At 36.2% G+C, this 13523-nt stretch overlaps 1 protein-coding gene across 1 annotated transcript in view; it reads right to left on the bottom strand.

Moving 5' to 3' along the window:
- The window catches only part of LOC107715690 (OTU domain-containing protein 7A-like), an 81671-nt gene extending 68525 nt beyond the window's left edge, over positions 1-13146 (bottom strand). Inside the window, exon 1 of the mRNA XM_016521867.1 lies at positions 13020-13146. The gene's annotated coding sequence lies outside the window, so the exon portion shown is untranslated. The remainder of the gene's footprint in view (positions 1-13019) is intronic.
- Positions 13147-13523: the final 377 nt, after the last annotated feature.

The raw sequence follows: 13523 nt of genomic DNA, 5'->3' as shown, positions 1-13523 counted from the left end.
AAAAGCTGATTCAAAATTTAAAAATTAAAGTTTTGTTATCATGGGCTTCATCGCACAAAGACTGGCCTATCAGACGAGCAACTGCACCATTCGGTGTCGTCCTCTGATATTTGCGAATTTAATAATATTACAAGTTTTGCCAAATTTGTATGCAGTAGGCTGGCCAATTTTAATGGTCTCAATACTCTCTCAATTTTACAAAGATAGGGATATCTGAGATGCGATAAGTAGAGAATTTCTGATATACTCAAAATGACATGAATGATGATAAACGGCTCGGGGGTGATTTCTTTTGCACTACACCAAAACTTGTGATAATTGGTGTTCAAAGGATGAGGTCATTACTCACACCATTTTATTGATAAAAGGCCAGTTGTTTGGAAACAGGCGTGCAGACAGCAAATTTCGCAAATGTTTTTATGCATTTTCAACAACAGAATGGCGCAAAAATTGGATGGAAACTTTTCAAGCATTTCTTTTTGCTCTCTCCCTTTCTCCCCAGTCACTGTGGTTTGGAATATTATTTTGTTCATGTAGTTCTTGTCAAACAAACGAATTTCAAAGATCTGATGAAAATTCAATTACCAATTACCGCATCTGTCAAAAATCAGTAACTGAGCTCAGTTTGCTGTTTGGCTGAATCATTTCCAATTCAGCTAGTAGTAAAATCACAAGCTAATGCCTGTAAATGGTGAAATTTTCCCACGTACAACAATTACTGTCCACATAAACGTAAAGGCAGGACTTAGCTTTTTAGCTTTAGCATTTTCCTCAAGCATGGCTCCGGTCCAATCCTGTTCTAGTAAAGGCTCTGTGTTTGGGCCTGGACTCTCCATGGATTGGCAAGGGAACAGACAGAACCAACATGGCTTTGAACGCAGCGGTAGGGTAGAACCTGGTCTCTCCTTTTCTCTCATTGTGTCTCTCTCTTGTTCCTGTTCTACTTTTCAGCCATCTGAACAAGAGCTCAGCTAATACAACATCGGTTGACCCAAATCTACAGGGGTCCATCAGGTGATATACATGAAGACAATTACAAAGATTTCCCCAAGTGAAACGTAGTTTGTTATAGAGTGACATATGGAGCAAGGTGCAATTTCACAGCTGAATGTCGACACAAAGTCTGGTTGTCTGGAGACGGAAAATGTCTTAAAATGCAAATGAGATTTTACCAAAACCTGTACAGACATTTCACTCTAGAAAGTTAAACAATAGCTGGTATAAATTTATGTGTTATATTTCTAATGGAGGGCCCTATGATTTCTGCGAGGCAGAACCATGGAATTCAGTCATAAAAATGCCACAGAATTTTGGTTTATGATCCTACTCTGTGTTTCTCTCTGAATGAGCGGCACAGTTTTGTCTACTACACATACTGGAGCACTGCATGATACTCATGGTGTTTTCAGCATCTGCCGCAGTGGAAGTCCTCCTTAAACGCAAACTACACAAGTTGTGTAAAGCCTCCAAACCACCAGGGGGCCCCCTTGCTCTCAAAGATGATTTAATGGCTAGGGTCGTGTGATTACTAGAAATTTAGTTTCATTGTTGACTTTGGCTTCCATTATGAAAATACGATGCTACATTCTGTGCACCATACTAAACATGAGTTGAAAACGTTTTGAGTTGCGAAAGAAGCGTTTTTCCCCAGGTGGCTTTCTGTGCACGTGACTAAATTATTTTATTTGTATCTTTTTTCATATTGCATTTGTCCTATTGTTCGCAATATTTTTTTTTTACATTTATTGTATTATTAAAAACTAAAAACTTTAAATTAACTTTATTTAAACTTTAAATTAACTTAAAAACTATCGCAAATTAAATAGCTCAAATATCGGAATATCTCAAAATTTCATTCATATTTTAAATTTAACAGTAAAATTTCATTGTGCAGCCCGGCCCAACAAGGAAGTGTTACATTTTAATTTGTTTACATTTTGAAAGATTAATTAAATTGTCAATACTTTATGCATTTGTTTGATTAACACCGTTTGTATATTAATTTAGATTAAATCATAAATAAAAAAAAGCAATCATAACACAGGATTTCTGAAATAAAAAAATAAAAAAAACATTTCACAGGCTGTTAACACTACATACAGACAGGCAGAACCTTATTTTACCAAGTGCCACATGTTCCTGGATCAACATCTTTGTTGACCCTGGAACAACATTGTAATTAGCCAATCAGATTTGAAGAACCAGTTTATAGTTTTTGTGAAGTTTAGGCTTACGATCAGTGTTTGGTGCTTGTACATCAGTGTCATTCATCTATCATTTCCTCTGATTTTAAGGATTACTAATGGTTAAGGTTAGGTTTGGGTGTAGGGATATGGTCAAGACTAAATTTTTGGATTCAAATGTTGTTCCAGGATCAACAAAATATGTTGACCTAGGAACACATCTAACTCAGCAAAATCAGGACGTGCATACAGACAGTATGGGTGAGGGGTGATCAGTTTTCCATTTTGTCAGTTCTCCATTGCTTGAAGAGTCGACTTTCAAAATATGTAGTTAGTTTTGGTACACAACAGCTTGTTGTTGTCTCCTGAGAGAGTGCTGATGGGAAACAAAGGCTCAGCGGGACACTGGGTGGAGATGACGTGTCTGTTGAGCACGCTTTGCCTGCTGCGTGTCAGTTTGTGTCTGGGCTGTCATTTTCTTGCACCCATCCCCCATGACAGAGTAAACGCCACAGTACGAATGTCACCGCTGGCCACCAGCCCTTCGTCGTGTGCGTGTGTTTGAGCCAAAACACCCGGCGTCCCTCTTGATTGAATTTTCACTTATGCGTCTCAGCATGGCTTTCTTCCAGATACAACTGACATTGTCTAACTCTTCCTTTAGAGAAGAGCCCAAACATCCGTATCCTTCACCCCTCCTTCATCCACCTCTTTTTCGCCTTTCCGTTCTCTTATGCTATTGAGAGATGCTTTCGGTCTCATCGGATTGTTTTAATTCATGTCCTACTTCTGCCTAGTTGAAGTATGCAGAAATCTTCCAAATGTAATGGAATGGCCTAATTACTTCCAGTGAATATAATATAGCAAGAATGTGAAGTTCACCCAACTGCCCCCTCATTAGATCAGAATGTGTTTTTGCAGTATATTGATCTGTACTCTGGGCTGGATTAATTAAGAATAAAGTTTGTAATAACTGCATTTAGAAGGCGTGAAATTTTAAAAATCGCATTTTCCATCCAACATGGCTGACTTCCTGTTGGGCAGAGTCAGATAAAGCCAAATGAACTTTGTCCTACATGACGTCATCAGTTACCATACTGAATTTCGTCCACATTGAAAAAACTTCATCCTGATCACAGCCTGCATTTGGTGGCACTAGCGCCCTTTGACCACAACCAAGCCCAAGCACTACATAACTTTCAAATTTTTCACAGGTCTGATGTGTCAATTTCATGAGTTTTCGAGCATGGCAAAGGCCTCAAAAATGGGCAAATTATCTCTCTCTATATATATAATATTAGCACAAAAAAACATGCCAAAATCAATAGGGCTTTAGTACCATAGAGGCCTGCACTGGAGCACTGAGTGCGCATTGAGCAATCAGTGTGCACAGTGGCCATAAAGGGGGTACTCATGAGCATCCTTCTGAAACCGAAAATGACAAATGGGACACGCCATGGTCTTGTGAACCTGATGGACGTGTGCAAATGGAGGCCATTAGATAGCCAATAACTAGTAAAAGTCAACATAAATGGTGTTCGCAACTCATTTCCTTTTCAAAAATGTATGAAACTGGCCATTACAAACTACGACAGAGGTAAAATAAGGTGACCTCAACTAAAAGGGAAAGAGTTATTGCATTTTGATGAAAGATTTTTCATTGGAATAACGGGCAACTATGACTCATTCTCAATATGACACAGTCATTTAACACAAAGGGCACATTTTAGCTGTCCTTTTAAAGCTAATATAACAGCGCAAATTTGAGCTATTGTTCACAAAATAGATGAGCTGGTGTCAAATAAAGACAAAAGCAAAAAATGGCTTCTTACAAAGTGCCTATACTCCTCCACAATTAGGAGATACACAGAGAAAGTTGTTGATAATGTTAGCATTGTTAATGCTAGCATGACCATCACTTAAAGTAAAGGGAAACATTTATTGTTGAAAAACGTAGCGCTCATGCCGCAAGATGCTTAAAATACAGCGGCAAGTCGACTAAAGCTAAAGACAACAACATATAGTAGCAAAGTGGATGAAATTAAAGACTTCTCAATGTAGATTTTTACTGTGGTAACTGTCTAACAGCTAGCACAACACACTATTAGCACACTAACTGTAAGTGTATATTTGCAGCTTTGATACTAACCACTACTGAACTTTTTGGCAACATAACTAAGAATTATTTAGTTCTGAAATCATTGGGAGTGAATGAAATACTCCTTAAACATTCATGGTGATGTGATGACATATTCTAACAACATTAATATTGCAACATCCTGTAAAACGCACTTGTGACATCAAGTATTCAAAATATATGAATGGTAAGTTAAGAATCCTTCAAGCATTTACTGAAAGCCCTATTCATATTTTTACTCCTGCAGCTGTTGCTGAAAATACAATGAAATCAATGCTAATTTCGTTTCCACATCCTACATAACTGAAACATCTTGTAGATTCCTGTAAATGCATCAGTGTTTGAGTCACTCATGAGTCGAATGAGCGTAACCTGTTAAAATGCAAAACCATCAGCAAATTAAATTTCCAGACCCACACAGAATGTACATTTTCACATTTTCTAAGCTTATTCTGAGGAAAAATCTGTTCATTAGATTTACATATGGCAAAAAAAAAAAAAAAAAAAACGTAATTCAGAGAATTGCATTTTGCAAATGAGCCAAAAATATTTAAATGTAATGATTTTTTTTTTTTTATTAAATATTTAAAAAATATATTTAAACCATTATTTAAAGAGCATTTGCCAAAACCCTTTCAAAATGCAGTTAAATTGAGGAAACTAACTTAATTTAATTTAAATATTTCAATCAAATATTTAAAAAATATATATCTAAAACATTTTTTTAAATGGAATGTCAGAACTAAACCAAGATGGAAAATGGAATTATAATGAGAAAACAAATAATAAATAATATAAATGATGTTCGAATTCTGGTAATTATACACCATATGCATATTTCTTCCTTCATTTAATTTTAAGTCACTTAGACAAAATGCATGGAAGCTTGTTTCTTACATGGGATAAAAAAAAATCATCACAATTCAAACCTTTTGTTCCCACAATTCTGAGTTTATATCTCACAAATTCTGAAATCAGAATTGCGAGATATAAACTTGTTATATAAACATATAATTATGACATATACACTCGGAATTGTGAGGAAAAAAGTCTTTATATCTCATGATTTCACTTTTTTTCTCAGATTTGCAAGTTCATATCTTGCAATTCAGACTTTTTTTCTCAGATTTGTGAATTAATATCTTTTTTTTTTTTTTAAGAATTGTGAGAAACAAATTCTGAATTGTGAGATATAAACCCAGAATCACAAGAAAAAAAGTAGCAGTTATCTGTTTTATTTTTTTATTCTCTGGCAGAAACTGGCTTCCATAGAAATAAGTGTAATTTCTTTAGATCCATCAAAAAATTATCTAAACCATCACAAATTCATAACCTCTGCCTTCAAAGGTCAAACCACTGCAGGGCTGGTCTCAGAACCGTGACCCTCAGTAACACTGTCCTCATACCTCCATCATAAGAACTTCTCACCCTGTCCAGCTCCAGTATGTTCTTCAGCCTCACGTCAGTCAGTCCTGACCTGACCCAGCGTCTGTCGGTTTGAAGGGCATATTGAACCTGTCAGCTTCTCCGTCCGATAGGTCGTTCCTGGTCCAGTCTCCGAGCTGTCAGCCAGATTCCTCACCACACTTTGAGTTGCTCCACAGACTGTCAGTCACATCTGAAGTTTGACTCTTATGAGAACAAGCTGATATTTCTTAAGGACATCTCTACTAGGTTCTTCAGCAAGTGACTCGTTTTAGTTCTGACTATAAAAGGTGACATTGTGACGTTTCAGGTAAAGCACATGAGTCACATTAAACTAGTGCTCTAGCGATTAATCGATCATGAAACCGATCATGAAAATAATCGACAGTATCGATTAATCGTGTCTGTGCACTGTGCATGGAAAATATCTGCAGTCAAGTCACTTTACAGAAGTAAATAAAGCCTTTTTCAATGGATAAACCAGCGGAGGACACAAAGTGAGCTGCTGGAAGAAACATTTATGACCCAAGTTGTCCTAAACATGAGATTTTGTCATATTAAGCTATTCCACAAATTGTTAAGCATACCATTTAACGTGGTTTGCCCTGTTAGATGCGTGTGCTATTTGATGAGTTTGTTTGAGACGTTTTCCTCAGCGCATGACTTACATTTTACTGTTGTATCCTTGTCTGTGAATATTAGAAATATATGTGAGTATTTCCATTTTGCACGAAGGCTTTTCCTCACCGCAAGCAAGTCTTCGCTACACTTAACAGACTTCAGAGATCGTCAAACAGACGTAGCGCAATAGAATAAGAGCAACATAGCAATACATTTAGCTCAAATATTTCTCGTTTTAAATGAAAAGTATATCAAATTCTGCCTGTAACGGAAGTAACTCTTATTATAAGAGCAGTAAAGGGACTAACAGAGTAAACATGTAATATATCCTATATGTTCAAATGAATGAATGTGTTTGTTACTCGTACCAGAGGGCTTTTTAAAATCATGTTTAATTTAGTGGTTTTAACTTCTGCTTTTAAACTACAAGCAGTTTGACTAACTTGAGGTTATGCCGAGTATTTAAAGGGATAGTCCACTCAAAATTATATTTCTGTCATCATTTACTCACCCTCGTTGAAACCCGTATTTCCTTTTTCTGTGTAACGCAACAAGAGGTGAATTTCTAAAACAATATGCTGGGCAGTCTTTTTAATACAATGAAAGTGAATGAGGACTGGGGTTGTCAAGCTCAAGGGTTTGAAAATGATGACAGAATTTCCATTTTTGGTGAAACAATTCCTTTCACAAGGTTTCTGTGTACTCCTGATTGATGATTTCCAAATGTCTTATTCATATTTTTCATCAATTATATCATCAATTTTCATTTTCATTATTTCATCCATTTTCATCAATTATATACAGGGGTGCACATACGTTTTTCAGCCTGGTTCTCATATGAGAACCTGGAGATTTGGTTTGGTCCTCACACGGCGGCACATGGTGTGAACCATAGCTATAAAAAATGTATTAATAATAGTGATAATATTATTGCACTTTATTTAGTTTTTTTAAATAAAATAATAAACTAAATAATAAAATTAGATAATACTATTTTATTGGCAATGGGTCTACGATGTACTTAGGCTTACGATGATTTTGGGAAACACAGCCCATGTCGGTACACAAACGCGCGCTCTGAACTCATTTACACAGCGCATTTCTTATTTTGGTCATGCATGCGGACCTGCGGACCACTTATATGCACCCCTGATTATATATACGTATCAATTCATATTTTTTGCCAAATGTTTTTTTTAATTTTTTGCCATTGGTAGGTGTGTTAAAAAGTTACTTTTTACCACACCTACCAATGGCAAAAAATTAAAAAAAACATTTGGCAAAAAATATGAATTGATATGTATATATAATCATGTATATATAATCAAATATATACATGTATGTATGTATATATATATACATACATACATATTATAAGCTGTATTATAATTTAATAATAAGATATATTCTATTCTATTCTATTATATTATAGTTTTTGACTGAGAATATAGCAGACAGGCTTTTATTTTTACACAATAAGACTAGCAATGTGTAAGAAAGTAAATAGGGTCAATTTTTATTTTATGTTAACTTTAAATTCTAATACTTGTGCATTTCACTGAATTTTAATTTAAAGTATTTATAATACACACACACAAATTTTATTAACAGTTTATAATTATACAGTAGTTTTTGTGTGGCTTGTGGCCATGAAACTACACTGGCAAGCTTTTTTTAATTTGTCTGGAGTATCTGAGTGTCCATATGCATGGCCTGACAATCAGTATGAACGCTGACTAGATTAGAGCTAGAGAACGTGAACGAGACCGATCTCAGGAAATTAAAGTCATCACAGAATGATCCGTCCCATCTAGAAAAGCCCTCTCTGACCTGTGCAACCCTTCCTGATTTACTCCCTCCTCTCTCTGTCTTTTCAATCCCTTCATTCCCTACTCTCTCTCTCTCTCTGGACCAGTCCTCCCCACAATCCCTTTCACCTCTCTGCCTGTCAACCGACCACTTAACATTACTTCCCCACCTGTGGAGCGGCGGAGGGAGCGGTCACACTTCAAAGCACCGTGCAGTGATTGAGCACTGATTGCTGTGGGACACTTGACTCATTTCATCTCATCTCAAGGACTAAAACTTCTGGAGAATGAGGTGGGAGGCAGATGGAATGCTGCGGAAAAACAGAAAGCTTCTGCCTTTGATGGGATGAGCTTCCTGTTTGAGCAACACTGAAATGGTCCTGACAACATTTACGTAGTCAAACAATCAAAAAAGGACAGTTCTCCACAAGTTAAATCCAGAATACAACTATATTTAAGCTGCTTTCATGTTGATGCTCTAAATATAGTCTAGTCTAAAAATGCGGAGGTTGTTATGCTTCATAGAAGTACATCTTAGGAAAAAACAGTATATCAAATTTTCCCTCACTCTTGATTACATTTACATTTGTTATTGGCAGATACTTCGCTACTACAGGGACTTACCTTCTAAAGTGCATACAATGTGTTTATGCCAATTAATAGTTCAGCCAAAATGAAATTTATCTTGAAGTGCCAAGTTTGACTATGCAAAGGCAGGGAGAAATGATGGACCAGAAATGAAATCAAACTGCTTTAGAAGACTTAGAATACAGCAGAAAAATATGTATGGACTAACGTTTATGGTACACTTAGGACTTGAAAACCACTGGTTATTATATACTGTATGTTTACAGTATGGAAAAGAGCAGCAGGAACAGTGTTCAAAACATCTCCAATATTGAGTTCTACCAAAAGACCAAAGTATCTTTCGGTTTTTAAATGTACACTAGGATAGGTGTACAGTGTGCAATGTAAATATCAGCATAATATGTGTGTACTGTACGTGTGCAACACGTTTTTCTAACCACGCTTAAGGCCTGTTCAAACCAACGATGACAAATATAACAATAAATATGTAAATTTAAAAACAAAATTCTAAATATTAAAGTCCACACCACAACTATAACAATAACAACACAAAGGAACAATATCACTGGAATTACTTTCAAAACGTTTTTTTTTCTCCATCTGATGAACAATAAAAAAAGTTACAACCAATCAGAATCCATAGGACTTTTTAAATAGTTTGAGCATTTAAAGTGGCAGGTGACAGAACTATAGTTATTAGTATAGTTATTGTTCTTTTAAATATGTGTCAGCATATTGAAAAGAAATCTCCAATAACAAAAGCTGAAAATATATTTCAGTTTCTAGAAGTACTATTTACATATTGTGCATGTGCACCCTGATTTTTCAAGGTATAAGAGACCCAAGGTAAGTATATGGGAAAAAAGGTATAAATATATAGAGTTTTTTTATTGTCATCAACCAAACCGTAACCAGGTTTTATACCTAAAAACAATATTGGCATTGATGGTTCCATAAAGAACCTTTAACATCCACGGAAACTTTCCATTGAGTGTTCTTTATAATGAAAAAAGTTTTTTTTCAGTTTATTTAAAATGTTCCTTAAACTAAGGAAAAGTGGTTCTTTTAAGAACTGATCACTGAAAGATTCATTGTTCTTTTAAAAACTGTTCACTAAAAGGTTCACTGGCTCCCTCTGTCCACGTCCCACTAGTTGTGACCCACCAACCTTGAAACCTCAAAAGCCGAACAAAAAAGTATCAAAGTCTGTGATCTCTTTTAACAAATTGATTAATTTTATGTCAGATTGCGGAGCCGATCTCCAGACTGATCTCAGTAAAGTGCTAACAACATGGACAGAATTCCATGTAGAAACTGATCGGTGGCCAAACATTGTCCCCTGGTGCCCCGTCGCATACAGGACTTCAACGGCCCGGGGTTTCCGCTTTGGTGCCTTGCCCTGATCATCCCATCTGTCTCCAAATCATCCTCCTTTCTCTGTTTCAGAGAAATAAAAAGCTGGAGTCTTGCAGACTGGGTCAATAGGGGCATGTCAGATTGTATGACAGCATCTGAAACAATCAGGTCAAGGTCATGCATGTTCATGTGTGCCACCTACTTTTGGAGGGCAACATTTAATAAGATAAAACAACCAAAAGAAAGGCCGTCCGCCTGAAAGAGTGCGGCTTGTTTGCCGTGAAAGTGCAATGCAGCTTAATGTTTGTGAGGTAATGTGTCACATTTATTGCATCTCAGAGTTTGGCCTTTTCTAAATTTCCCCTCAAGGATCAATAAAATATTTCCTTGTCTATTTATTATTTCCTCAGGCTTTGAGTTTAACCTTAAGCCCCTAGTAAGATTTATGGCTGTCAACTCAGAATGTAGATCAATATTATACGTTTACAAGAGCCTAGTTGTATTACAGCATCAGAAATGAATATTTCTGGATAATGCAGGTAGTTTTAAAAATATTATATAAATATTATAATAATAGAAATAATAAATATATTCAAAATAATGATGTATGTATATATATATATATATACACATGTATATACACACACAAACACACACATCAATAAATGGTCTAAGACAAAACAAAAGGAATGCAGCATACAAACCTTTATAAAGCCTGTTTGCACATTGCCAGAAAAGTCTGCCTTTGAACGTGTGAAAGTTTCTTGTTCCAGACAAGCTGTTAATAAGAAAAGAAAATATTTTTCAAAGGATTCAGTGCGCCTAGAGGTGTCAGCAAGTCAGCTGGCGATCTTGTGGGTGCGTTTGATGCTAAAACAATCAGACAAGTGTGTGATAGCCTGAATTGAAACTTCCTCCTGACTGACATTCTTAAGAAACCGCAAGCACACAATATAAACACTGTTATACAAGTTCACTCAGGAGTCAAATGTCAAAAATCAAAGATACGATATTCGATTTTACAAACATACTCTTTTGGCCTACTACAAACATGACAAAGCCACAATATCCCATAAATCAAATGAAGCTTAAAGGTGCAGTCAAGTAGGTTTTTGCTAAACATTTATCTGGCTCTTGTTGGACTCTATACTGACCCCTTTTGGCCTGGATGCATGGTTTTGTTTGTTTACTAAATGCAGCTGTTTCACAATGAAGATGTTTAGCTTTTGTTTTGTTTCTTTTAGTCTACGTTTCTCTTTGCTTAGATGCACATTTATGTTTATGCTTTTTAAAACACTGGTTTAAGGCCCGTTCACACCAAGGACAATAACTATAACGATAAAGATATAGTCATAGAAATCGTTCTAAATTTAAAGAGTCCACATCGCAACTATAACAATAACGACACAGTGGAACAACAATTTCGCTGGAATCACTTTCAGAACAATTGTCCAGCTGATGAACAATAAAAACATTGACAGCCAATCAGAATCCATCCTGCTTTAAAGTGCTAAAGCATTTAAAGCAGCAGACGACAAAACCGCAGTGCGTGCTTATAATGAACAGAAACTTACCGTGCGTTGGTGTGGACGCTGCTATAATAATCGGTGTAGTTATCTTTATATTTATCGTTCTTTGTGTGAACGAGCCTTTAAAGTGCTATACAAGAAAATAGTTTACTGTTATTTATTAGTAGTAGTAACTCTGGTCATGAGAACTCAAAATACCTGCTCTGTGTAGATAAAAACAAGAGTTTTTCTTGGAAACAGATCTGAATAGAGCAGTGATTCTCATCCTTATATGATTAAACAATATTTTGAACCATTCAACAACAGTATACACAGCATTTATCTCATACCTCCGGAATGAAAACAAAGATGCTCTGTTTCAATTTAAGGAGTAAACTGTAAAAATTAAATTTGTGGAAGCAGAATGGTCTCTATATAAGATAAAAATGATTATATATAATAATCTATATAATCTTTTTCTTGGTCAGAATATTTATTTATTTGGTAAATAGCCACTTTGTGACCTGCAACTAACTAACTGTACATTATCGTTTTCGTACCTTAATTTATTTTAAATCATTATAAGTCATCTTGAAGCCCTCTAGAAGTTACAACCACCTTAGAGTATCCAACTCATAATATTACTGATATTTCCAAAACTGTTGTGCATTTCTTAACGTCTAAAACTTAGCTTGAGCAAAAACGACTGAGTGCACCTTTAAGCTTAATAAAAGAAAAAATACTGAGCCCAACAGCCCGGCTCAGGGCCTAAACGCACCATTGGTGGATAGCTAGTAGATTGTTTACAGGTACCTTCAGCCCACAGCACCTATAAAGTAGGCTATATATTAAAAGCATCTATAGATTGAATAACCGAAGAGCCTTTCTGACACACATAAACCAAGGCATGCTGATTTCTGCTTGAGATTTGTGCATATACAGTAGAGGCAGTGAACAAGAAAGCATCCACCATCATCCTTCTCTCACATCAGATATTACATATCTGATCATTATTTTGTAATCCATAAACGGATTTTTCTGTTCAGTCTGTTACGCAACAGTCCCAGCCCGTACTGATATATAGCCCTATAATGTGTCTTCAGACAAAGAAAATTCAATCCCCAATCATATCGCAATGCATTTGATGATGATGCGCTGAAAAGACGCCCTTACCTCAAATCCACCAAAACAACGGGCTATTTATTATCCCACCCAAGTTCCTTTGTTCAAACCGGCCTCGACTGGGAAAATAAATAAATAAAAACACCGTATACCCGCAAGATGCGTCTTATAGCGGTCCAGGCACGTACAGAAGACAGGTGCACCTGGATCTCCTCTTATTGCACACGGATGCTCCGTATGACAGCAGGCTATTATTTAAGACGCGTCTTACCGTTCCTCAGTCAGTCCTTAGTGTATTCCTCATCGTCCATATAGCAGTCCGTTCGAGAATGGCTTTAAAATCATATGCCCAGCCCGCTGTATTCTTTCACATCCTCATGTCATTCACTGATGCAGCAGTGGCAGCGAAGACACGCCCACCTTATCTCTTACCCCCTCTTGAATGACGTAAAGGAGCAACAGACTCCGCCCACAGCCCACTCTCACGCCTATTGAATGACGTTATAAATGAGCTACAGACTCCGCCCACCGTGGAAAACAGCAGCCTGTTAGGATTGCTATCAGGGTCTCTGCGGTGTCACACACTTTTTATACACGACTAAAAGACGATTTTGTTTTGTATGAAAACAAAAGCTATCTGAACATATACTGTTAATTATTCACATTTATTACATAATATAAATAATATCAATAAGCGGTTTTCCCACAGTTTTTTTTCTTTTCTTTATTTAGCATATTTTTAATTTTTTTATGTTGTTCATTACCTATTTATATT

Source organism: Sinocyclocheilus rhinocerous, unplaced genomic scaffold, assembly GCF_001515625.1.
Source record: "Sinocyclocheilus rhinocerous isolate Xijiao unplaced genomic scaffold, SAMN03320098_v1.1 scaffold3207, whole genome shotgun sequence".
In the NCBI taxonomy this organism is placed as follows: domain Eukaryota; kingdom Metazoa; phylum Chordata; class Actinopteri; order Cypriniformes; family Cyprinidae; genus Sinocyclocheilus; species Sinocyclocheilus rhinocerous.
This window is presented reverse-complemented; position numbering and strand designations above follow the sequence as displayed.